General features: G+C 34.2%; 1 protein-coding gene across 1 annotated transcript in view; it reads left to right on the top strand.

The window, feature by feature from the left end:
• The first annotated feature begins 827 nt into the window (after positions 1-827).
• Positions 828-27,612, top strand: part of LOC105462917 (lysine--tRNA ligase) — a 139,772-nt gene continuing 112,987 nt past the window's right edge. The window contains exon 1 of the mRNA XM_011709838.1: positions 828-1,063. The gene's annotated coding sequence lies outside the window, so the exon portion shown is untranslated. The remainder of the gene's footprint in view (positions 1,064-27,612) is intronic.

Genomic DNA, 27,612 nt, shown 5'->3' on the forward strand with positions numbered 1-27,612 from the left:
CCGGGCGCGTCAGTGGTCCGATTCTAAAAATCTGCACGGCCGCGCACCGCGCCGCGAGTTGCGGGGATCGGAGTGAAGTTGCCTCCGCGTGAGCGTCGACGGTAAATCGAGCGTGCCGGATGCGAACGCGTGCCGCGGGATTGTTGAACGCACTCGTCGCGAACGTCGCAATTGTCGTGTCAATCAACGCGCGCGATAGATTCATATATTTATTTCATCGTAAATCGCGTTTCGCGTTATTCATTTATGTTAACTGTTGCATATTCGAAGGCGAGACGTCGAGCAATTAAATCATTGCGCGATAATCGCGACGTATTAAACCGACAATGAGTGGGTAACATGCGTGAAGGTAACACATGTACTGAAGTTAGTCTTAATTTTATAGCAACGATACAATTAGTCGCTGTTTATATTTCTCTTCGAACTTTCTCTCTCAATTAAGTACTCTCTTAACTTTCAATAATCTTAATTGAATTTTATTTATTAAACGTCTGAGTATTACGATCATATATGTATACTCAAATCCTTCGATTGAAGGAATATACTTATGAGAAAATTTATTTTCTAACAAAAGTATTATTATATGTATTATGAAAGGTATATTATAATATATTTAGCAATATATTGTTGCAAAGAGCGACGAAGTTTCGGTACGGTCGAGCGACAAATTTGAATTGAAGCTGCCGCGCCACGGGTGAGTGTCTAGCGAGCCGGCGAATTGTGAAGTCGCGTGCGAGCGGTGCGAGTTGCACTTCACGCGCTATGTCACCTACCTACGTCACGCGTTCTCGCGTCCGTCACCGCCATATTAATTACGTGCGACACGCGTCCGATGCCATCCGATGCTCGACGCCCGGCATCGCGCGCGATCGCGTTAAGTCCGATTAAGCGTTTCATACCGATCTGTATAAACGGGCGTAATTAACCGCGTTCTTCCGATTCGCGAGTGTAAGTGCGAATGTTCCCGACGAGATTCATTGAGACGAGCGATGGGCTGGACTGGCTGGAGCACACGGAAGGAGCAGTAGTTGAGGTTACCTCCCGGCAAATACCTCCTGCTACCGTGAGTAAATTCATTTGCAACCGTTTTCGCATGTAACGCTATATATCGTCGTATTGTCATAATCGCAATATTATTGGCACTACGAATGCACAAGTAGGTGTATCTCATAATTTCTTGATTCGCGTGTAAAAACAAAGGTTCGATAAGTTCACGCGGCGCTTATGCTCCGAATGTTGATAGTGTATAAAGAGTATATATAAAGAGTATATATATAAAGAGAATGGAAAGCTCTTTTGTTTTTACTCGCATATTTGTTTCGTAGATTTTCGCGCATGCAGTTTATTTGCGCGCTGTAGTACTAATGCACGCGCGTATTTATAGTGTGCGTTATTCCATATTCATATTTATATAAAAAATAATATATATATAAAGTTCCTGCCAACTTGACATGTAAAATGCCGAAAATCTTAATCATCCAAGCTAGAATGTACAAAGAATTAATATTGCAATGCAAGAATTTTTAATCGCTTGACATTTTTAACCGCTGGCCCGTTATCATATTATTATTTGAAAGTGTATGAGAAATGTGTGTAAAAATAATTAACACGCAATTAATATTTTCTTTTTTAAGTAAAGATCTGTAAAGTTGTTCCTTGAACGATTTAAGATTGAATTTTCTTTAATCAAATTTAATTAAAAATTACTTATTAAAATTATTTAATATTAATTTGAACCGTTTTAGTAATTATTTTGAGATATCTTGAAATTATCGATAAAGAGATGTTGACGATGCTATTAAAAATACAATGTCGTCGCGATTAATCGATATCCATAGTATGCATTAAACGACTTCTTTATATTATAAAATTTTTGCTTCGATATTTAAGAATACAATTTTTTTTCCGGAGAATATTTCAATATTCTTTTATAAGATCAACTATCTAATTAGCTAACCGATGCAACGAAGACGAAACTAGCGTGTATAAAATGATACTTGTACTAGATAAAAACATTTGGCGAAGGGTCGTTGATGATAATAGCAATCAATGAGTTTATATGTTGGTGCAAATTTTATTAATAATTTTAACTCGGTATATAATTGAGTAGCACGATTTCACGTTATAGTTTATAGTGTACAGTTCATTATAGTTCATAGTGGATTTAGGAAAACCGTTGGAAAATAAGACTTTATCACCTATTAATGTCCTTAAAGTACAACTTTGTGGAACTCTGTTAATTTTGAATGTTTATCACGAAAGTTCGTAGTTTAAAGCAACTGCCATTTTTCTTCGTTTGGCTTTTAAAATATGTGAATTAGTAAAAGTGTGAAGAGTTTTTGCACGCTTCTTTGTAAGTACATTATTTTATCCAAGAAAGTAAAACACGAGAGTACGAGAATGTATTAAGACGCGAGAAGAGAGTTAAACACCGATTTAAAAAGATAAAAATTGAATATACGTACGACTTATAATTTTAACCGTATACTGTTATTTAATTCCATTTCGTAGCTGCTGTCAGCCATTAATTGATGGAATAGCCAGTACGCATTTAGCATTAGACTCAACTAATGGGGAATACGAGTTAATTACTGATTAACATGCTTCACTAAAATTTGTAGCTTCGAGCAATTTCATCCTTTCAATTCGATAGTCTAGTGCATTTGCGAGAACTATTGAATTATATTATCCACTATATGTTCATGTTCATATATAGATACTAACTCGAATTATATTTTGCATTCGAATATTCGCATTATCTATGCATTCTAATTAAAATAATAAAAAAATTAAAACGAGCTATATATACTATTTTAATAGTAACACTAGTTTGTGTCGTATTGAAAATAATTTCTCTTGGCAAAAAAATATAGAATTATATATAATACGAGAAAGAATAGTACATACATATATACATATGTACATATGTATGACACACGTTATTTTCCTGTTTTATATAATTTTGCATTTTTATTTGTTGAGAACAATGTCGCTTTTTTACAAACTCAGAGAGTAAGAGGAGAAAACGTACCAAAAATATTTCTTCCCCAACGGCTACGGTCAGTCGTTGTGTAGGAAACGGGAATCGGCATCGGCGCGTTTGTAAGCGGAAGCTTAGCTCGAATATCGATTCCCGAACTCCGTTCGAAGCTTGCTCATTCGGTGACGATGCAACAGTATATACGCGAGTTTATGCGTATATACAGTGCCGTAAAGCCGCGCACGTCCCTTCGTAAAATGCGCCAAAGCACAAACACGGCGCAATTCGCAAGCGCAGCACGTTGCTTAATCATTAAATATACATGTAAATTACGTTATGTCTTTAACCGGTTTGTCGAGAACAATATTGCATGCATCGCGCAAAATAAAACTATATAATGAGAAAATATCACGGCAATTGATAGAGTAACAGTATGTATAAGAAACAATTTTTTTATACGTTGACGTCTCTGACATTTGATTTGATTAATCCCTCGTGTTCTCATGTCAAGATAGAACTCAAGAGCTGCTTGAAACAGCGTTTTTGAACATTTTTTGAAAAACATTCTTTGTCTCTTTGTAATTATAGATAATAGCAAGAGAGAAAGCATTATTTTGCAAAAAGCATTAAAAATCTTCGTACGTAAATTGAATTAAATATAAAGACACGAAAACAAGTAGAATAAATTTTAAGTCGAGTAACTTTAATATATTTATTTATATATTTATTTAGTACATTTCTCTCTTTCTTTTTCTCTCTTCCTCTCTTTCTTTGTTGTAAAACGCATGTAACTATAGTAGAATACACGTAATTTTAATGCCATATTTATGGTGTTATTATAATCATGCTCGCGCATAAAGCCGCGCGTATTTTATGCCACACGTGCTTTATTATGACTTTTTTTACACACGAATGTGCCTTTCGGTCGCACATAAACGCTTGGTTGCAAATTGCGTCATCGTTGCATTTCCCGTTCATGAAACGCGCGATGGATGTAAATGGAACAAATGTACAAAAGGGATACATTACTATCCTAGCGGGCATTCTGCGCTTCGCATATATTTCGCGTATTCCCCATTTTAGCGGTATAACGACGCACATAATGCGGGAAAATTTCGCTTATCTTATTATATTTCAATATGCCACATTGTCACATGTGAAATGTTGGATTTTCGAAACTTGAATTTAATAGAACATTTTTCATAAAAATAACCCTCGGACATTCTTTACGTTCCGTATATAAAGTAAATTTTTCAAAAATATACTAGTCTATAAATAAACTAAAAAATAGATTTAATATCTGTTGAAAGAAGGTATTTGAATTATTTTTTATTATAATTTTATTTCAGAAATGTCCCGTATTGCATAGTTCTTGTGATAATTATTATCTTTTACGGGCGTAAAAGATACGAATCTTCTTGTTAGAATGCAACGCGGTACGGAACGTTCGTTGCCTAAATTAATCGTTGTACTTTTCGGCACGGATTCCCGCTCATAAATTTTAACGTGACGCCGACAATATCGTTAGAGTTTAAGAATCGCGGGAGTCCCGTGGTATCTCTTTGTGCGGAATTTATCGCCTAACTTCCTACGCTTGAACTTTATACGCGGAGCAAAGGGAAACTTGTCAGCCGGTACGGCATTGCCAAGAGAAATAAAATTAGTACAAGTATCCGCAATACAAATATAAACATGTCCTTTCGTATTCTCTCTGCACATCCTTAGGTTTGTTTGACTTTCAGATGAAAAAAATTCTGCTTCTTGCAGTATTAAAACTTTTTGTAACATTTATCTTTATATATCTTTTTATGTATTAATCGTATTAGAAGTCATTAGTCGATTTTTTTTAATTGGTACCTATAGTTGTTATATAAATCGTATCAAAAAGTGTAACAAGCAAGATATATTCCAAATAAAATTTTATATCTTGTAGGCGGTTTGTCATTAATCACATTTGAGTTAGAGATTAAGGAGCTAAGAGTGCATTTAGCTTATTGTAAGAAACAAACTTTACTTCTATGGAACGTAACAAAATGTATTGTACGACTGTTATGAAATATTACATACTCAATGATATAGTTATTTGATAATGGTATGTTATTAAATGTCTGTGCTTTAAAAGTGATACAAATTCAAATTTAAGTTAAAGTAAAAAAAAATTTAAGTAATCAATAAATATACATAATTAGAGAAAAAATAAACTTTATCTTAATTTTTTATAGATCATCCATTTTTATTTATTGATAACTTGACTTTAAAAGAACTTAAAAAAAACATGACATGAGATCTAAGAGCTTTTATTATATATATAGATTATCAATTTTTTTACAGATTTTCTATAAAAAATTATAGATTTAATGATCCTTTTCTACTTTTACAAAAGTAGAATTATGATATTTATATTATCTTAATTATATAATTTCCTTCACATTACTCGTCAATTCATTGATAAACTTACTTATTGCACAATAATCAATATTGAAATACAACTAAAAATTAATATTAAATATTCAAGCTTCAGTTGTGCAACGTAATAATCATCACGAAACTTGAGTTGTCGACGTAGTCGGTGACTGGAAATTCCCTTGGAAGTTATAAAATGAATATTAAAGACATCGCACACTTCTCTAATTTATATCATTAATTTTGGAATTCTTTAGTGGCACTCGTTGCGGACGAGCGAATTGCAAATCTGGCGAATTGCAAATCTTTCCTTTGCAGCAGGGAGAATGACGAAACCAGTAATTTTATTATTAAAATAGCCAGTGAAACTGTTACGCCTCTCTTTGTGGAATGTTAAGGAATTCCTTTCTATTATAAAAGCGATTAAACTAACCGTAGGTTGGAATCTTCGGCGCGAACTTTCGAGCGAATGTGCCGCTAATATTCCTTTTAATTATCACTTCTTAACCGCATTCTCGTTATACGAACGGCTGCTTGCGAGCGACTTTAATGGGGCGCACTTCGATTTTGATGATAATTGCAGTCATTCCGGCAGATCGATGAAAGGAAACGAGCTTTCGGGAAATTTGGCAAATAGAATGGAGATAGGACGGCAAAGTTATTGATAGTTATTGAGATAACTAAATTAATAGAGTGTTTATTGCAAAAATATCACTTTGGAAAGAAATATCTTGCAAGAAGATTATTATATGAATCTGAATTTTTCGACGAATTACGCTTTGATAGAAGCAGTAACGTAAGTTCAGGAACAAGCTATAACTTTGTAATTATTAACATGGGTACTCTTACACAAAACGCGAATGACAGAATCCAGCTCGGAATATTTGCAATTCAATGCATGTAAATACGCGAATTACGGTGTTCCAGTAAGTGGTTGCTCTTGCATTCGGGATTTAAGTATTTTGCGACACGTCCGGTATATAAATTCGGGCACGTGTTATCCTCGTCAGCACGAACGGCTCCGGCGAACTCTGTTTTGCGAAGTTTCCAATGAAATACAAAAGGTCTGATATTTTTTTTTTAAATAGGGAGAACATGTATTTTATTTCAAACTCATTCGTGTATATATATATATATATATATATATATATTTGTTTGTTTGTTACGATGACGTGCACACTTTATACGCTCTATTAATTGAGAAATAGTTGAATTGTTATTTTTATTAAATATAAAAAAAATTGCGAACAAACTAGATAGCTCTTTGTCTTTGGTCTTTCTCACAAAACGTTTGATACGAAAGCAATGATACAAAGCGAGACTTACAATCACGAAACGCTTCATTCTAACGGCCTATTTGCTAACCGAAGATTACAGGCGACGTTATACCGGACTCTGTTGGTTAAATGAAGTCCTGATGTTTCCTCTAATGACAATCGCGCTACGGTATTCTCGTTACTTCGATGTAGGACATGGTCAAAGCTGGCTACTCATCGTGAATTCAACCTAACCGAGGACCACCCTCTCGGCTTTGTGTACGCGCGCGACTCACTTGAAACGCGAATAAAGCTTGTTTTGTCTGTGCCACCGTAGTTCTTCGTGGCAAAGCCGATTAATTATTAAACGCGCGTGATGACCTCTTTCATTCCCGGAGATTAAGGGACGCAATCCTACGTCTATTGTCGTTGCCACGATTGCTACAGGCTGAATCCCGAATCCTGTATTACGTTATATATTCCGTTGCTTGCCTCAAATAGTATTGTACGAGAGTTATTTATATTGCATGCAGCTCACTTTAAGAGTATACAAATCGCTTTAATAGAATCCTGTGTTATTTGCAATATTATTACATTGCTCGAGATTAATGTAACATTTCGTTTGACTGCAAAAACTTTGGAAATCTTAAAACATTTTTCTGAAAGAGAGAGAATATATTGATGGCATTTTATTCCTTTTTTATTACTTTAACGTGTCATTTACAAATCTAATTGTGACTGTATGCAATTATAATTTTGTACAATAATAAATATTCGTTCGAATTCGTTATTTTGCACGTCTTTATACGACTAAGAATTAGATCTTTTCAATTAGGCTGGTAGAGAAAAGGAAAAGTGCGAAGAAAATGGGTGAAAGAATCCTTGAGGATGTTCTACTTAAAGATCTACCTACCAATGCATAGATATTATGCATACGGGACGCATATGAACTTTCCGAAATTCGAATATCTTTGAGACGGAATGGCTCCCACGTGTACCGTGTCTCTTTCTCGGTGTTCTATCCTTGAGGTGCCGGAGGATACGCCTGCGTGAACGATATATCCGGCCAGTAGACGGTACATGTCTGAAACGCGCTGATGGATTGCATGAAATCCACGTATATCGATTCTTTTTATTCTACGCACGTTACTATCCATAAAAATATATGTAAAAATTGTTTTACACATTTTTACACTTGAATTATTTTGGTAATATTAATTGATTGCTACATTATAATTGGAACTTTTTTTGTAAATTGAGGTCTAATAAAACCTTTGAGAGAGAGAGAGAGAGAGAGAGAGAGAGAGAGAGAGAGAGAAATGATTATTTTTCTTTAGTTTTATTTTGTTAATAAATTTATAAATTTTTCAGGGAATATTAATACCATAAGCTTGAAAGAGGAAAAAAGTGCATATGCGCGCAGCAGATCTATTTTATTTTAAATTTTTCTATATTTTTTATGTAACAATTTTTTTTTATTTGCAAAATATGTAATGTTTTCGTACGTCTCTTAATATCGCGAAATATCAACAGCATTTTCGAAAACGACCAAACGTTACTCTGTCATAAACTTGAATGCAAGCTTTCTTTTCCTATAGGCATTGTCCTGCATTAGTGGTTCTCAAAAGGTTTTCTCTTAAAGTAGTAAAAAGGAGAAAAGAAAATGAAAGAACGCATACGTGTATGCCGTTCAATCTTAGATTTGACCGTTTGTATTATTTTAATAATAAATTTGTGAAATTTCTATTGACGTTCCTAATACGTAACATATCGCTCCTCCGAAACTTTCGTTTTGGACATTGAAAAAACTTTCTCGGAAACCACTGGTCCGGATACGGGATTAATCGAGACTACGCCGGAGGAAACACGAGGGATTCCGGAATCGATATGCGATATCACGTTTCGCTGTGTCACCGGAATGCCACAGGACCATCTGCATTCATCCCTATTCTCTTTCTCTCTCCATCCTCCTACCTCTCTTTCTCTCTGGCACACAGTTTCTCTGGTAACTACTGCGCGGTATAAAATACTGTGCGTTTTCAGCGCGAGCAATTGCGGCCGTCCAATAAAATCGAGGACTGTCGATATCGTAGTGGTAACCGTGTGACAATATTTAATACACCGTGAATTCGCATAAAGAGAAATGTGCGTAATCAAACGATTACTACAATTGGCTACATCGAACCATAATTAAATATTCTTAATTCGCGATTCACAACAATTAGAATCTGATCAGATATAATTAATGAATTATTTTTCTTTAATCAAAGAATAACCTGTATTTCCGTGAAAAGAAAATGCTTTAATTGTTTTATATTCTTCTGCGGGAACAGCACATACGAATGATCAATGATATATAATATCCAAACTGTGCTGTTTATTATTAAATTGGAAACGTCATTTACACGATTTCGTAATCAACATGTACGATACATATTTTATGTACACGATAGAAAACGAAAGATAAACATTAAGGGGTTAATGTATTCAGGTGCTCGATCTTCTTGCTGATAGATTAAACTCGACGTACCGCGGGTCAACACAGCCAATATAATCTCTTTCGACTATAATAACTCGGTGGCGTTTATAATAAAACGAAGTCTGCCGGGTCACCACGTGAACACCGTGTCGGCGGCATGTGATGGGAGAATAATAACATCTTCATCGCAGAACTGACACTGCGACGAAAAGCGTAGTCTTTTTAAGTTTTATTTATATCGTAAACGCGCCATTGTTATCTTTTTCTCGCGATTAATCAGTACGTTGCACATTTAGAGCGCGCCGATATAGTCATGCTCACTTAATAAAGATCTGCATTTATAATTTATTAGGTTACTTTTTTAATGGATATTTTGATGACATTTTAAGATTCTAAATTAAGCAACAAAATTAAATTTCCATCTATTCCCTTTACCGAGTATATCATTTGAAATAGCCTGGCTTATAGCCAGACTATTACGCTGTATACATAATTTACTTTGAAAAACTCTACTTACATTGCATATTACATGCTGAAGATTCTAATGAGACGAGGTCAGGATTTTACATTTTTATAGAGTGGACGATCTCAAATCAGTTTTTTTATTATTAAGTTTTTGAAATATAATTATTTACTTCTACAAAATAAATAAAAATTTAATTGTTATACTTTTAAACCATCCATGCGTGAAAAGTATCCCGGGTTAAGCACGGAGTACTGTTGTTAATAATATTATATAAATGACTGACGTCTGTAATATATCTCTAGCTTATGAGAAAAATAAGGAAAAGCAAAATATAGTAAAGTCTGACTTTTGGCTTGTGTAATATCTTGAGAGAAATACTGTTTCAACGGTCCTAACATATTCTGCGAGATAAAAATAAAACAACGGCGAGAAGTAGATGGATGGCGAGGAGTGACCATGACCGATAGCATGAACAGGTGAGATCCTTGAGGAAATTTCACGTTTAACCAAGTAGACAAAGTAAAGGAATAAGACATATAAAAGGTTTATCAGGCGTGACGATGAATGGAGTCGAAATTCGGGAGGCGACGATAAATCGAATGTTCCAAATAGTCAATTGGATATTTGTAAGGAAAGGAAAAATTGAGAAAACGTATTTATATAGATATGAAATCATAGTTTTACAATTTTGTAATTGCAGAACTTTCAAATTGTACAAATATCGATTAGTCTAAAATTAACCAACTTTATCGAAATTCAATTATCAAAATTAGGTTCTTTCTATGAGAATAATTAATGTGAAAGAAATGACTAAAGTATGACCAAATTATTCCAATTATATATGATCTAATTTTCAAGATTATTCGAAAATTACCGAGGAAAAATTCAAAATGTGCAGATTTTTCAGTGGTAATAACAGTTTTCGTTTGCATTACCATTTTGCCGCGAGCAACAGTCGCAGCATCGCTATAAAACATCGCCATAAAATATGTAAGAAACTATCATTTTGCTCTTTGAACGGAGGTCGTATCAAGGTTACTGGTGCACATAAGTCAGAAGAAAAATCGTTATGCCAGACCGTCGTCGAACAGCGCGGCAATACTCTGCGTTCTCGACCATTAGCTGCGATGCACGGTGTGACTCGAAAGTAAATGCATAAAACAATACGAGTATTTTTATGACACCATTCGCCGTGAAATGACTTCACGCAAAGATATTCTGCTATTCAAAGTCTTGAGAAATGCGCAGATTCTGAATTACGATGCGACGATTTGAGATTAAAAAATAATCAAAATTTCTTTTCAGATTTCCATTTAAAATAGTATTTCTTGATGCTTTAAATTAGAATGTAGCAGCCGTTATTTTTACGTTATCAACGCTATACGTTTTCTTGTGAAGTCAAAAACGTCAACGTTATTCTTGCATTACCACCCGTGGAGGAGAACCATGGTATATTACATCCGGGATGATAAACATGGATTTTAAAAAATCCCTTTAAATTATAGCCGCCGCTGAGTTTCTCCAACTTTTAATGCTCGATGACCATAACTTACGTAATTATACGTGTCGGTCGTATTACGAAGTTGCGAATTACACGAAAGTCACTCGTTCGACGACGGTTCTGACACGAAGTACAGGGGCTCACGCAGCACTTTTATAATTCAATTAACGAAGAGTAATATGTCGCGTGACAAGTTCGTAATTGACCTATATTGAATTTTATCGACATTCCATATTTTCATTACCATTGTAATTCCCGCCCCGGTTCCGAGGACCATTTTAATAATAGACGTAATGAGACTTGTTGAGAAGTGGTATCGTCGCGCGGAAAATATGATTGTATGTTCAATTTGGCGCGATTAATTAGGACAATTCTGTCAGACTCGAACGTAACACATGGTGTATCGCCGTTATAAATGCCTGACGAACCTTTTTCTTCTTGCCTCACCGTACATGCGTTACGTTTCATTTAATTTGCTGCAAACATTTAATCCCGAGTTAGCTCCTCTCTCTCTTTCTCTCTCTCTCGAATAAATGAGCACCACGTCTCGCAATCGCACCGCTTATAAATTCCGTATTTCGCGCCACCGCGTATACCGCCCGCCTAATGCTCCGACGAAAGATGCAGACTGCAAGTGCGATCGTTTCCCGGCGCATCCACGACCGTCGTCGTGGTAAATGCATTAGGCATCGCGCCGCGCGAAAAGCGGCATTTGCATCAAGAATACAGGCAGGGCGCGCCGCGTATACGGGAAGGCATTCGTCATCGCCGGCATTCGAGCCGCCGTTACGATGTAAGTGCAAAATGGGGAAAGCGTGCGCGCGATAACGGGATGCGCCACGCGATACAGTAAGTACCGCATCGTGTTCGCGAGTATACACGCGCGTGCGAGCGTGTGGGGGGACCCTGCTGGCGTGGCGTGGCGACGATCTAAAGCCGACCCGGTTCGCAATTCGCGTGCGTGCGCGAACACCGAATTTCCCCACGCGAAAATCTTGTACACAAGCACGAAAATATAAGAGTTTGTTAACGATATAAAATGTACAATTAATACGTGAAATGTTTGCTCGTGAGATGTTTGTTCGCTAACTCGTACAGAATTTATCTCGAACGTTATGCACAATGTCGTGCGGGATATTATCAGAAAGATCGCGCGATATTTGTACGGGAGACAGAACTCGCTGATGCAGGGCGCGTCCCACTTTTGCCAATAAAAGTCGCTTTCTTTGTAAATACGGGAAATAGAAGAGTTTACGCGGGTAAGAAACTGGGGAACATTCCTTTCCCATTTATTATTTATGTCTTTTTACGCGAAATAAGGTTACTGGTGTGACTGATGCGAAATAGTATCTTAAATTCACTTCAAATTAAATAAGAAATAAGTAAAGGGAGAAATAAGTTTCGAAAAAAATAAAATAATAACGAAAAGATAAAATTTTGAACTTACATTATTATTATAGTTTTTTAAATTATAGTATAACTTTAATATTATTTACTTGATATTTATACAAGAAATTTTTTAATATATTTTATATAAATTATGTTTTTTATATATTTTTTCTTAATTTGTTTCCATATACAATAGATTTAATCTTTTTTAGATAAAAACATTGCTTACAATATTATTTACAATTTATATTTTTTATACAAGGAAATTGTATTATTAATATAATCTTAATCTTTAAAAAATATATGTATAATAAAAATAAACTCTGTTGCCAGAAAAACATACAAGTTGTCACATTTTAAATTCTTTACTCGAAGAAACTAAATGTTTCTGCGTTCCTGAACTGTTTCATTGTTTCTACGAGTAAGAAATGAGTTTTCGCGAGAAGATCAATTCAAGGCTCAAAGCGTTGGTGCTTTTCCGGGTCGCGTTTCCTGGATTACAGTTACCGCCGGGATTCATTTTATTTCCCCGTCTCGTTCGCGTTCTAACCGTCGGCTCTCTTCTCGCCGAAAATCTCCTTTGGATAGGTAATCCGCTTTGTTGACCAGTAAGAAGCGGAATTTTCGGTTTGCCAAAATCGGCGGAGAGTCATAATTTTGTAAGCGCGATCGCTTTTGGAAAAGTTTTACTTACGATTCTGTATATAAATCTGCGAGTTTTTCGTGAAAACGTTCGCTCTCGCTGTCGCGTAACGAGTCAAGAACGAGAAATTCTCTATATCGCGTTATCGCATATATATTAAATTTCACCCAGTGTTATAATTATATTCATAGATCGACAAGAAAACTTGTAATCGCTTACTCGAAACTCTTAACTAGTTCTTTGCAAGAATTTTCTTGATAAATGAAGATCAGCGCTCAAAGCATTAAAGCGATCTATCTAAAGTATAGAGAAGCGCGCGAAAGAGAGAGAAGAGAATTTATTCGGTGCACAACACGCGATGCGCTGCAAAAATAGCGGAACGAGTTCTCGAAGTTCCTGGAACTGTCGAACTTGTATAACTTGGGTGCTCTTTTGTGTAACTTTGACGAATGCTGCTCGCGTGTAACACGCTTTTCGCGCCCGTCGCCTTTTTCCATCGAAAAATCACGCGCGCCCGTCACATCGGGCCGCGTTTGTTATCCGCGCTCGATGGCCGGGCATCGACGACGGGGGGAAAAAAATAAAAAGTATGAAATGGGTTTGACATCGTCGATTGGACGACGACGAAAATTCGCGAGTGATTTCCTTTTTTTATGCGCAATCACCGAGAGAGACTAATCCTGCGAGTTTCCGTTTCGCGAGTCCGAGTGAGAAACTCTCGTCGTCTCGGTTTCATCGTCTTTCTTTTCTGATTTATTGTGCCTTTAAAATTTTTAAGAGAAAGAAAATAGAAAAAGTTTCGTTGTATTTCGCAAAAATGTTGCAAATCTTTTAAATTTATTTTATACGCTCAGCCATGATTGTGTTACATTCGGGATTGCGCTGTGAAATTAATTTTCAAAAAAATTCACAATTATGTGCCACTTTGTGCCAATTATTATTGCCACACATTATATCATATTATACATTATCTTGTATTTATATACATACATATATGATAACAATACTGATATCCCGTGGGCATTTGAACGTAAACTATAATAATAATAATAATAATGACAGAAATTATGATTCTTCAGCCGATACTTTATCACTGATTGACGACGATACCATACTTAATCTCTTTGCACCTTTCTGCCGACATTATTACATGATGGAGATTGGCAGAAACTGTGAAAGTCTTTTAAAGTCGCCCCGGTAAAGTATTCCATCCGTGTGCACTAACCCCGTTTTAAGATCACCTCTTTGACAGTCCGTGACATTCTTCCACTTTAACGATTTCGCGACGACAGTTTTGGAATAAAATTCTGCTTTTGTGCCTCGTAAATTTACAGGGAACTGTGTGCCCCTATCGATCTGCAAAACGTTGTTCGCATTTTTTACATACATTATACATTGATAGTGTTTAAAGGTACTCGAAAATTTAATTATCTTTAGATTGAGCCTCTTTTTATCTCTTCTTTCATTGATTAAAAATAATATTAGCTAAGTTTTCGCATTTAAATGAGAATTTACGCTTTTTATTGACTTATTTTTCGTCAAATAGGGATTTTTTTTTTCAATGGTGACGAAACTATGATTAAAACGAAGTTGAATTATAGAATTCGAAGTTTAAAGGTAGAAATTAGTGCTTAATTCGTAAAAATATCGTTGCGTGATACACGATACTGTGCGATGATCTATAATTCATTAACCAGCTCGCGGTTCGGCAAAAACGAATAGGAATCAGCTGCTAATTACGCGATTACTGCGAGATTAGCGCGACTGTGGTAAACCGCCGATACTTTCGTCACCGTTAACGAGCCTTTTTCAATTTCTTTTTTTTACCTCTTATCGTTCGACGCTCGTTGCCCCTCTGCTGATTTTCTCGATCGGTAAAACCAGGAAAATGTCACATCGCGAATCTTTCTCGTTCTTCCACCTTCATTAAAAGGTATTCAAAAAATGTTTTTACGATTCCGAGTTTATTTTGTCTCTTTCATTTCTATCCTCGTTGCTTTCTCCTCTATTGCCAAATTTATCTTGTTCTATTCTGTTATTATCCAACAATCGAGATCGAATTTCGTTGCTGCATATTTTGCGTCTTAAATTATATATAAATATTAATATATGTTTTATTTCTATAATAGAACTTTTCTGGATTGTTAAATTAATTGATAAGTTTTCGCAGTTTTTCTTAATAAATTTTAAAATTTCTGACATAATAATATATATATATATATATATATATATATATATATATACATATATATACATATATATTATATTTGAAATACATTTGAAAAAAGCTTTATGTTTACTTTATAAAAATTGATAATAATTTTTCTACTTTAATTAGACTCAATTTGAGCTATTTTTTAAAATACTTCTAAAAATAAATATTAAGTAAAGTAAGGTTCTTAAATATTTCAATAAATAATTCCAAAATGCAAATATTGAATGTGCTTATTTTTTTCTCTTATTAGAAACACTGTTGTCATTGTTTTGCAATTACGTTAAGAGAAACACATTCTTAAGAAATAATGAGATAATGCTTCAAACGTTCCTTTCGCGCTTTTATGTATTAGGGATGACAATGATTAATGAACATTGCAAGCGATATTAATTATTCGTCAGTTGCGTGATACGATGCTATTAAGTGATGAAGTAACGAACGATGATGGAAATAAAGTAAATCTAATATTGTATATAACTAATTATCTGCTCAAGAACATTTGAAACGTTATATATAATTTTATACATAATCTCATAATTTCTTAGAAATGTAGCTCTCTTAACACGTAAATTTATCATCCATTAACAGCAGTAAATATAAAATAAAGTATAAACAAAGGTATGATTAATTACTAGTCTATTTTAGTCGAAAAGATCTTTATTGTCGCGAAGTTATTACTTTATTTTTTATTTTATTTCTATTTTCTATTCTTAATCTAATTAAAAATCTATATACATTATTAAAATAAAAAACACATGCCTATATACTAAGAATGTGGTATAATAAATTTAATTAATTGCGTAATTAAAACGAAAATTATTAGGAACAAAAAGTAAATGACGATTAAAATTATTTGATAAACAACAGAAAATATGAAATGTTGGCAAATTTAATACTTATTAATTAATATTGATATAAAACAAGAGTTTGCTATAATTACATTGCAGAAAAGTAATATAGCATTATTATAAAATACATACAATAGTGTTTCAAAATTAATCAACAATATTGGAGAAATGGAAATCATTTTCGTGTTTCACTTTATTTTTACTTATTTTTATTTAACAATTGTGGATTTTGATTAAATTGATTTGTACGTTTTGATGCAAACTGTTTGATGCTTGTTTAAACTCATTTATCTTCTTTACATATACATACATTTATATAATCATAATCAATATATTATATTACTGTATAAATATATTTATACAGTTAGTATATTATATTACGTAAACTGTATCATTAACCTGTGGAGGACATATTCGAGGTATATTTGTGACGAAGCCCTAAAATAAAATGTTTTATTACAATATTAATTAATGGTGTTATAATTTACACACAAAATAAAACAATTTATAATAATTATGTTCACGATTAAAATTCGATAATTATAATAAACAGTAACATTGTAACTTTAATGCACCGATTGTATTCATTGATTTACGCGTCCCATGAATATTCTGATGAAACCTTACCTTCAGCTACGAAGCGACTCAAAGCTGATAGTCTCGAATAGTTTCGACGGGAGGTAACTTTAACGGAACATACTGACAAAACCACCAGAATATGTTGTAACACATTTAACGTATCCATGTAACACATCCATTATCTCACACAGTACATCGGAACGGTCTCTATAAAGATTCCCATCGAGAGGGTGGGATAACAAATTTCTCTTTTGAAGCCTTATTATTACATTTAATGGTACTTCATCACTTGGCAGTTAATATCGAGGATGTGAGTAAACAAAATGTGAAAAGCCACGTAAAATAAAATTAATGAACTAAACTGCTGTAAACATTTTTGTTACGCGAAGAGAATTTAATCAATGTTATAAAGAAATTTGTAATTATTATTATATTTATATTATATTAAAACCTTTTGCAACAGAGATTTTAACGGGTACTAAAAAGATATTAACGAGTTATTAATAAGGACATAAGGAAATATTGTGGCTAGAAGTTTAAAATTTTTTTTAATCCGCTGTTTATTAAACTATTTTTTGACGAATTCTTACAAAAATCACATCTGTTATAATACATTAAAGCTGAAAATCGTCGAAACTCTTTTATTTCTGGTTTTATCGTGTGCTAATAGTAATTGTTAGAATTTTTTGTAGAAACAATCTAGAATTTCAAAAAAAGTTACCGAATACAATTTTTAAGACTATATTTATATCTTTACGTCTATTAGTTAAAAAATGTTAGTTTTGTAAAAAAATATAGATAAATTGATAAATTGTGTCATAATATATTCGAGCGTTTCTGTAGCTCTCTCGGATAAAGCTGGTTTTAATCTTGGCCTCGGCCAAGTTACAGGATGTAACGACAGCAGCACTCGAGCGTTAGACCCGCAGACTCGAACGCGCAATCTACCGTAATCCTGTAACACTCGTGGAACCGGCGTGTTCTGTATCGTATTACCTGCGGTCTTGAGATAAGGAAGGATTTCTTAAAGAAGAAATCAGCGCCGCGAGACTGCGAGGAGACCAATATTCGCATTGGTCTCACGTACTTTCTTCGAAAGAACAGCTTCCGCTCTTTCGCCGCATACACCGCCGTAACTCTTCGCCACGAAAAAGCCTTAAGTAACTGCGCCGCGCAATGTTTCTTTCGATATTTCGACCACCCTCGGTAACGAAATTATATAGTACACAGGAGTTCCCGTGAAGGGTTTATGGTAGAACGTAACTAATTCTGTGGTGAACCTGATAAAGCTTTTTTCAACGAACAGCTTCTCTGAGATTATCAAAATTCTTGAAATTATAAAATGAAAAAGTTCGATGGTGCTAAAAATTTCAGAGTAATTTTTAAATGTCAACTTTGAGATCGACCCAATTACAATGCCAAAAATATATTAATCTATACAAAGTGTTCCATTTGCAACCACCAGTGGTGTCTGTGAAGTTAGCACAACATTTTGTTAATTTTTAAAAAATAACAATAATTCCAGTAGCACTTTCCATAATTCTACCGTTCCTGATAAACATTAATAAGTGTTTTGCATTTTTAATACAAAAAAATAAAAATTAAAAATGACGTGCTAACTTCATGTTCCAGCATGGCACATCTCCCTCTATCTCTAAAGTGCTATATCCCGTTAAATATTACATCTGTCAAGTGTTCTTGTTAATCCTAAATTCTATAATTATATAGGGCATTTTTATTAAAGGTTATTTATATATATATGTTTGTTTATAATTGTAATTATTATTTAACTTTTTTTAATCCAAGTTATAAACAATATTTATTTCGTATTTTTATTAAATAGTATCTATTAATAATAATGCGAAATAAATGTTGCTTATAACTGTAATTGTTATTTTAATTTTATTAATGTTCAAATCAATATTATTCTTTTTTATATTTTTATTTGAGATAAATTATTTAATAATTATAATGTATCAATTCTTCTATTATCTTGACACCGAGTGTGATTTGATGGTATTGTTGAAAAGTAAAATGGATTGCGCCATATATGCGTGGCACGATCATATCTTACGTTGTGAATTTTCTCCGTATGCTATGAGAAAGTTTATAAAATTATTAATGGACCTCGTTTTTGTCAGTCGTTTGTCGACGCAAAATTTCTCTTTTTTATATTATTACTATTATTATTTTTGTAGCTACAATGTCAGTTCCATGGAGCTTTTATGATTAAGAGAAAATATTTTTAAGCCGATTTCGTTGAATTTAGAAATAAACTATCAAAGACAAGCATTTACAAACTCAAATAAATTTCGAATTAAAAATTTCAAGATTTTTTTATTTTTTAGAAGATAGAGTAATATTCTTTAGAGCTCATTTTGGAGAGCTAAAATTTTAATCACGACCAAAAGCGTTACGGTACGACCTGCTTTGCTAATTGCACATCGGGCGAAATCAGAGGAAGAGATATCATGTACAGATATACGTGTGTCGTTGTAGTTTCTAATTTAAAATATGTTCACAGTTTTATCTTTAGTAGTCCGGTAGTATTTCTGCACTTCTGAGGTTATAATTCCTTTGTAAAAATAAGAAAAATCTCGAAGAAAAATAGAATAATATACAAAAAAGATTTATTCTAAACAGTTTCTTAAACTAGCAATTAAATGATCTCTTTAATTAATTCATAAATATGTAAATAATATAAAGCGTTTTAAATTGCATGTTAAAGGAACTGGAAAAATTTTATAAGAAAGCATAAATGTTGGGTCTTTGTTTCCCCAAAATAAATAATTTAATTTAATTAATTTAACCTATTCTATAAAAAAGACTGACACACTCGAAACGTGAAATTATGATCTTAGTATAGAAAAGTTAAGCGTAAGACAAAACAAAATAATAAATGCAAAAAATTAAATAAATATGTGTGCGTGTGTTGTGAAAAGTCGATTAAATAATAATTTTTTAAATTGTCAAAAACGTAAGAAAATATTAGAAAAGTATCGGAATGAAAGTGTTAAAGTATAAAACGGTGTTACGACACTGTAATAATTACATCATATTAGAGGCGCGTATGTAACATATGCAGCATACGTGTGACATACGTGCCAACTTTTTTACAATATGCGCTTTATGAAACGTCGTATCGCATGACCATCGATAAAACTTTTCTCGTTTACGTTCAACGTTCAAAGCGAAAATCGCTCATCTATACTTGCGCTACAGGCGCAAAACCGCATGACTCGGAAGATACTGAAATTTAACGACGCCTCTGAACTATTTTTTTTTTTTTTTTATAAACCTCGTGCGGTAATTTTTAAAGCCAGAAATTTGCTTTCATTAATACGAAGGTTTCGCGGATCTCTTTTTCTTATTCTACCTCCGAAAGCTCTATTATATTTTAATCTGTCTCTCGAATTACTATAGTTAAAATACAGACATTGCTGTTAATTATTGTGCAGGTGCATGTTGTTGCTCTAACATTGTTATATAATCTGATTAATAATTACATAATAATCATATATGAACATATAATCGCAATGTACATATTTACACTAGCAACAATACATTACATTACAAGCTTTGGATCTCTGTTATTTCTCATTTACACGTGGGAATTATCGGTTTCGCCATTGTTCCAGACATGATTATTCATGCAGAATTTAAAGGAACATGCGGTTGGAATGTTTAAAGGTAACGTATAGCATATAGATACAAGCGTGTCGCTCGTGCAAAAAGCGCTGAGAGTTTCTCGCGGCTCGTAATTTCGCGCAGAAATTACATCGCCGCGCGCGCGCGCGGAATTTTGCTTGCGATCCGTTATTGCGACGTGACGCATCGTGATGCCGTTGCGGTATAATAAACTTGACCGGTGTAACGATCTTACCAACGTATTTTATCGCAATAATATATCCCGGCCGGTCCGCCCGGGCGCGTGCATGATTTAGCGCGATCGGACCGCGAGCGGCCCGTCCCGCTCGTTTCCGCTCTGCGGAGAATGGCTTGTGAGTTTCCGTCACGATTAATCTCCCGCGGATGGTCGTCCGAATTAATCTGGGAAATTAGTGCCTCCTCCCTCGCTGTAAGTAAGTGCAGTTACACGACGAAGCGCGGCGGCCATCGATTAGCCTAGATCGGCTCTCGCTTCACATGTTGAGTGTGCATTATCTATACGTGATGTTAATACTCTACATAATCCCAAAATCGGATTTTCCCTTAATACCGGGAGAAAAAATTTTCCATCTATCTGATGAGGTACGTTTTAATACTCTTTTTGCATTTTTATTACGTGCACGATATTTTACACTTTATATCAACCTCTCCCTAAAGTGTTCGTGATTTGTCATCGATGTGAATAGAGCTACTTTGTGTGAGAACGAATCGATCGTAAGCGAAATTTCGCGGCTTTATGACATATTCGTACGGATGACATATTTCGTTTCAACAACTCGCGTTCTATACGCACGGTATTCTCTCCTACTTGCTTCTCGCGCAGCTGCGTTTCGAAGTAACACAGTTGCCCCTGCGCGCGAAGGACATTCTTGCGAGAGGACTATCGCCCCTTTTGCAAGCAAGATTTCCTCTTCCCGTCTATCTTTCCGTCGTTCTTCCGAGGGCCTCCTTTACGTCGACCCTTCTCAATTTTGTGACGACGGCCACTCGTATGCGTCCAATAGCATCGAAAGAAAAGAGTGAAACGTGCATTTTCGAGCGACTCGTCCGCTTGGAGGAGCGACTCGGCATGATCGCCCAATCGTATTTCCGCTATCTCTCTGGCCAGTAGCCAATTCTGCGACTTTCCCACGTTGTGGAACGGCCAGTTAAGAAGATCATCGCCATGGAATCGAGTCCCGTGGACCTTCCGGTCGAACGATTTCTCCGCCGCGACTACTTTTCAATAAGTTTCCGTGCGAAAAAGTCATGTGGCTGCTTGGCTGAACGATTATGTAAGGAATTTTTGATTTTATACGTAGCTGTTGTGAAAATCTTTTATATCTACATTCCGATTGAATGGCATTAATTGAGGTAGCATATATGTGTCTCGTATTTGCATGTTACATACTCATACATATCCTTTTAGATCCGACAGTAGTTATGGATACTACAAATCAGACGTAAGAACCGTGAAATGCCGTTGATGAGGGATCTTGTAGCCTTTTCAATCTCGTAATTACGTCATTGACCTCACCATTCACTCTCAAACGTCTTAGAAGGCAAAAAAAAGAGGGCGAATGGAAAGAAAGAAAGCGGACAAAAAGCTGAAAGGTCTTGCGCGTGTAATGGACGGTCGCATTTTCCTCGGATCTGTGCAGACTTTTTGTTCTAATTATTAAAAGAATTAATTAAGGAAGTAAAGACAAATTACGGCTAAAATCCATTTTCATTTATAAAAAAATATAGAGGAAACGATTAGCGTGATAATGAGTTTATTTTACTTGTTGATACATTTATTTATACTGATTTTGTTATCGCTTTACTTTATGCTTCTTTTTCTACATTTTTCCGGTTTACGAGCGGAACTATAAACTAGTAGTTTAGGCCAGGAAAACACACAAAAGCTACAACTTCGAAATTCTGCAGTTCGATAACAAGTGTAGTTTAGTAGACAAATTTCGAGCTTATCTATACACACGTATGTCGCTAATTGCTAGGAAAACAATCGGTCGTTAGAGTGCCGCTCTAGATTGTTTGCGAAAAAGTTCTCAGGGCAAGCGGTACGAGTTTCCGAACTTTCTCAACATATTGCAAAGCGGATCGAGCGAAGCTTTTCGCTTATCTACATTCCGACGCGCGGACATATCCATAGCGATGATCCTCGCTTAAGTGTCCATTCCACGGCGTGCAGAAGACGTAAAAATCTTGAAATGTAATCCGCCTGGAAGTAGCAAAAGCCGCAATACCCTCTTCAATTCCACGTAACCTATTTTATTTCGGGATTGGCATAAGCAATGCAGTGCTCAGAATAGAAAATGAAACAATAGATTTCTTGAAAAGTTTTAGTTTTCTATCCATGATTGAATAAAATTTTTGAAAAAAGAAAGAATTTATCCACATAAATACTTATAAATGAATAAATCAATTTATTTATTTATAGGTATATATACATATATATATATATATATATATATATATATATATCCGATAACATTAACAACTTTTATTTTTGATTTTGAGATTGTGATAAATAATGCACCTGAATTCTGGATCGTCACGTATATTTAGAAAAATCTGTAAAATATTTAAATACTGCATTTACAAATGAACTAGATTACTTGACAATTATATAATATTTTATTTTATATTTTACCAATAATAATTATTAGCACATATTACAGCAAGTAATAATAATTTAATTCAATAGATTTTTATACACGATGCTTCAGGACTATCAAATGTGCTTTTGATCGCAGTCTCATAATAGAAATTGTCAAATCTGAAAGAAAAAGCTGATTTATGTTAAAACATTAAAATGAAATATTTGGACGCCTATTTGCCAGTCCTCGAGGGAAAAGATCGTATCCAAGAAACTATCTTTCTTTAACTGCCAATTTTATGGCGCGGCATGATATGGAGAACATCGCACCGTAGTTGTAAAAAGGATAACCTGCATTAAGAATCAAGTCTGGTGGAAATATGGCATGGATCAGACTGTCGTAAAATGTGCCTATGGATACGCGACGACACAAAGTTTTCTCCGTTTTGCCATTAAAACAGCCGTCGAGCGCTCGGTTCGCGAAATTGCAAAACTCAGCAGTACCCGCGGGCTTTTATTATTCTGAGAAAGCAAAGGAGAAAGAGTGAATGAGAGAGAGAGTGAATGACAGTATCTTATAATAATCTGAAATGAAATTCTTCTTGGACACCTGATTAAGAAAATCTGAGTGAAATTATGAAGCATGATAAGACAAAATAATTTCATAAGCAGATGTTAATAGATAAATGGGAAGAGATAGGAAGAAATGGGTGAGAGACAGGAAGAAGAAATAAAGAGAATACATATACTATGAGAATGTACCGTTTGTAAGCTTTCTAAGAGTTATTGATTTACATACTATATATAATTTTATAGCTTATAGACAATTTTTCAGCATATTTTGACATTTAGAAAAATACAATTTTAATATAAAATTTTTAATAAAAATAAGAGAAATGTTAGAAAGAAAAATAGTATTGCATGGTATTTCACTTCTCGTGCTATTTTCGCGTTAGATGCGAAACAGATATCAGGCTGCCGACATTCTTAGGATATTTGAGATAGCACGAGAGGCTGTTGATGACTGCACATTCCACGTTATTGAGAAGTAGTTGAAAGGGTCAGTTTGCCCCATTTTAAGGTAACGTCGTGCGATGGCCATCTTACCCTATCAGACTATTTCAAGACACGGCACTCGATAGTTCTCTCAAATTTCAAGTATAATTCGTACAAGAAACATAATAGTTACAATGTTATTATTTTACTGTATTTATTTCGAAAGATTTTTAAACGTAATGAGTCCCACTAAAATATCGAGAACACATTTATTACGTTTAGAGTATTTTTCTTATTATTGATTACTATAGTTATTAAATTAACCAATTAGTGATAGTATATATATTATATAAATGTATGTATATATATATAATAATTATTAAACATTTATTAAGAATTATTTTAACATTAATAATATTAGATAATCATTCTTATACATTAATTTTCATATTGCAATTCTAATTTATCATTTAAAGTGACAATTATCATATTTGTTGCAATATTCTCTCCTTAATTTTTGGTATATGGAACATTCTTTATATAAATATTAGTACATTTGTAACTATTACGCGCGCATTTTCTTGAGGATCTCCTTTGCCTACGGAGAAACCAATATACCGCGATGATCTTCTTAACTGGCCATTCGACGGCGCGAAGAGGGCAATACGAATTCGAACGAGGTGCCGTATTACTTTCAAACTCGTAATTCGCGAGAACGGAGATGAAACTGACACGAATGTGTTTCCATCCGATTAAACTCCGTAAAAGCCACATGTCCTCTTCGTTTTTCCGCCTTTCAAATTTTTAAATTAATAGGACGTAATTTAAATTTCGATCATTATTCTGTTATCATAAGATAGATTTTCTTATTTATGTCCATAATCTAAATTCATAATCGAAAGATGTAAGACTATATTTTTTTTATCATCAAGTTTGAAATTTGCTCTTACTGTAGAATCGCTCTTTATATCTGTCTCTAAATTATGATATTAGATATATTAAACGTTTAAATAATTAAATCCTTGAATTTTAAATAATTACACATTATTCGCTAGTTTGCTGAAATTTCGGTTCGCTCTGATTACGCCTTAAGTATTATTAACTCCTCTTGAAGATCTCCGCGGATTATGACGTTCAATAATTTTGAATTATCCGAATGTTACGTCATAATACTGTTAGATCCTTGCTCTTTTTCGGTATATTCTTGGCTTATCGATCTTCGGAAATTTGTATTGTAGTTCTAATCCTTTCGTTTGCAATTTGCCCGTATATTTGGCATAATAAATATTACGAGTATTTAAATTGGATATTAAAGAAAGTTCTTTTTTCCAAACAAACGGCTTGCTGAATATTTAAAAATACTTGGAGGTTGAAACAAAATTATTGCCCTCGAATTCTTAGATACTTTAACTTGGCTGGCCTCGGGCGCCGAAACGCGGGAAAATATAAGGGCATACCGTACGTGAGAGTGTTTCACTGTGCTCGACCAAGGGTCAACGTTGTTTTCGGAAGATTGAGAAGGGTCAGCGATGTTTGTATAGCAGAGATGAGAAAACGGCGTTCTCCTTGGTGAAGAACGCGGACAGAATTTCAGATGCGGACTTGTTAATAATGATCTCGAGAAACGAGATAACGAGTCTTTTTAAATCTTTATTTTAATTAAGAATTTATTAGGTATTTATTGATGAAAATAAGAAGCTCTTGGCGTTTACATATATCTTCTTATTGAATAAATACATTGATATTTTTATGTGGCAGTACAGCAATATTAACTTTTAGAAATTAAAAGTTATTATTTATTTTTTTATGCAATATCGGTATTATTTTAATTTAAATTTCATTTATAAAATAAATTCTGGTTTTATTTTTTGATAACTTTTTATAATATTTGCGAAATACGATATTAATAGATATACATATATTGTATTTTATAACATTCACGATACTTATTAGTAGATATTATTCGCGTTTAATGCTAATATCAAATGTCATTCTTCATTAATATCACTATTTTCAGTATTTTGTTGACAAAGGAGTAGCGTTACACGTGTATTTTTAAGAATTATGTGTAATTTTGAAAATTTTCGATATACGGCTATATAAATCTGTGGCAAATATTTGGAGCATCGAACAGATAAGCTTTTAAATTTTATTTTGGATCGGATAGGATAGTTCTTATTAGAACGAATGTAGCTTGTACTGAAGAGTTAATATAACAGTAGACACACTTATCCTGTGATTGAAATATCAGCCAATTCCCTTCCTTCGTTCCAACCCATCGACTCTTCGATGGATAGAACCAATCTTGAAGGATATAGCTGAGTGGAGAACAAGGATATCGAGCGGCCGCGTAATGAAACAATGTCGTTTTGTTATTCTTCAATTTATCTATGTGCTGAACTGTTGATCGCGATTGTATCTTCGAATTCAAACTAATTACATCAGCAACTTTTGCATCTTTGAGTTAATAAATTCTTGAATTATTATAATTCTTGCATCTCCATGAAACTTTAGTCTAAAACGGTATCTTAATTTTTAGTTTCGTCCTGCAATTTTTTTCGTTATAAAGAATTTATTTACTTCAGATTAAAATTCGAATAAAGTTGTTGGTATGATTCTACAATTTTTCTTGATATTGAATGAGTTAAAAAAAAGTATGATTGAATTTGGTTTAAAGATTGTATTTCTGAAAAGTCTCGCGTGCTGCCGATTGGACACGTCGAGGTACAACACGTTAAACGATTTACAAACCGGAAAACGATTGCGCCATGCAGAATGGCGATAAGATCGGGGGAACTATCGATACTCCGCGTTACATTCAACCCGGTAGGAAATCGAATGGGTAAAAATTCGAGAGCGAGGTAGCGAAACCTTAAGTGCGGTATAATCCATTTTTTTGCCGCCATTGTAAACCACGGGTGCAACCCGCCGACCGCGAGAGCGAATTTTTTTTCCCTCCAAATTACGGCTCGTGAAGTACGTGCTCGCGTTGCTCGTAAATCTGCGGGATAGGTACGGAGGGATGGAGGAGAAATTTCGCCGCGGAGGAAAGAGGGAAATGTCGGAATGGAGTCCGCGGCGACCCTCGAAAGTTTTCCATACTCGGCAGCCCTTTGGAGAGTGCAATGCAAGGAAAATTGCGACTGGGTGAAACTCTATGAAGACGAGTATCGTGCGACGGGGAAGTTTGAAAATGAAATGCATATTTAGCGGTTAACATACTTCCAACTGAGGAAAATAAAGTTATGCGCTTAATAGTCGGATAACACGTTGTACAATAATACATTTTTCTGTCGAGCAATGATTTAGAATTGTAAAGCCTGTATCAGATATTGGACAAGATTGCGAAATGAAGATTAGAGTTTGATCATTTAATTGAATTAAACAATTTTAATTTTCATCTATTTTGGTCTAATTGACTGAATTTTAATCTTCAATTTGCAATCTTCAATCTTCAAATAGACTGATACTGGCTTAAGAACATACAAATATCTGACAATTTTCCGAAATAATAGATAAAGCCTTTAAAAAATTTAACAATTCTAGATTTTTATGTTCTGAAAGTTTTATAGGTAAAGTAAAAATGTAAAATCTAGAAGTGCAATAA

Source organism: Wasmannia auropunctata, unplaced genomic scaffold (assembly GCF_000956235.1).
Source record: "Wasmannia auropunctata unplaced genomic scaffold, wasmannia.A_1.0 LD336092.1, whole genome shotgun sequence".
In the NCBI taxonomy this organism is placed as follows: domain Eukaryota; kingdom Metazoa; phylum Arthropoda; class Insecta; order Hymenoptera; family Formicidae; genus Wasmannia; species Wasmannia auropunctata.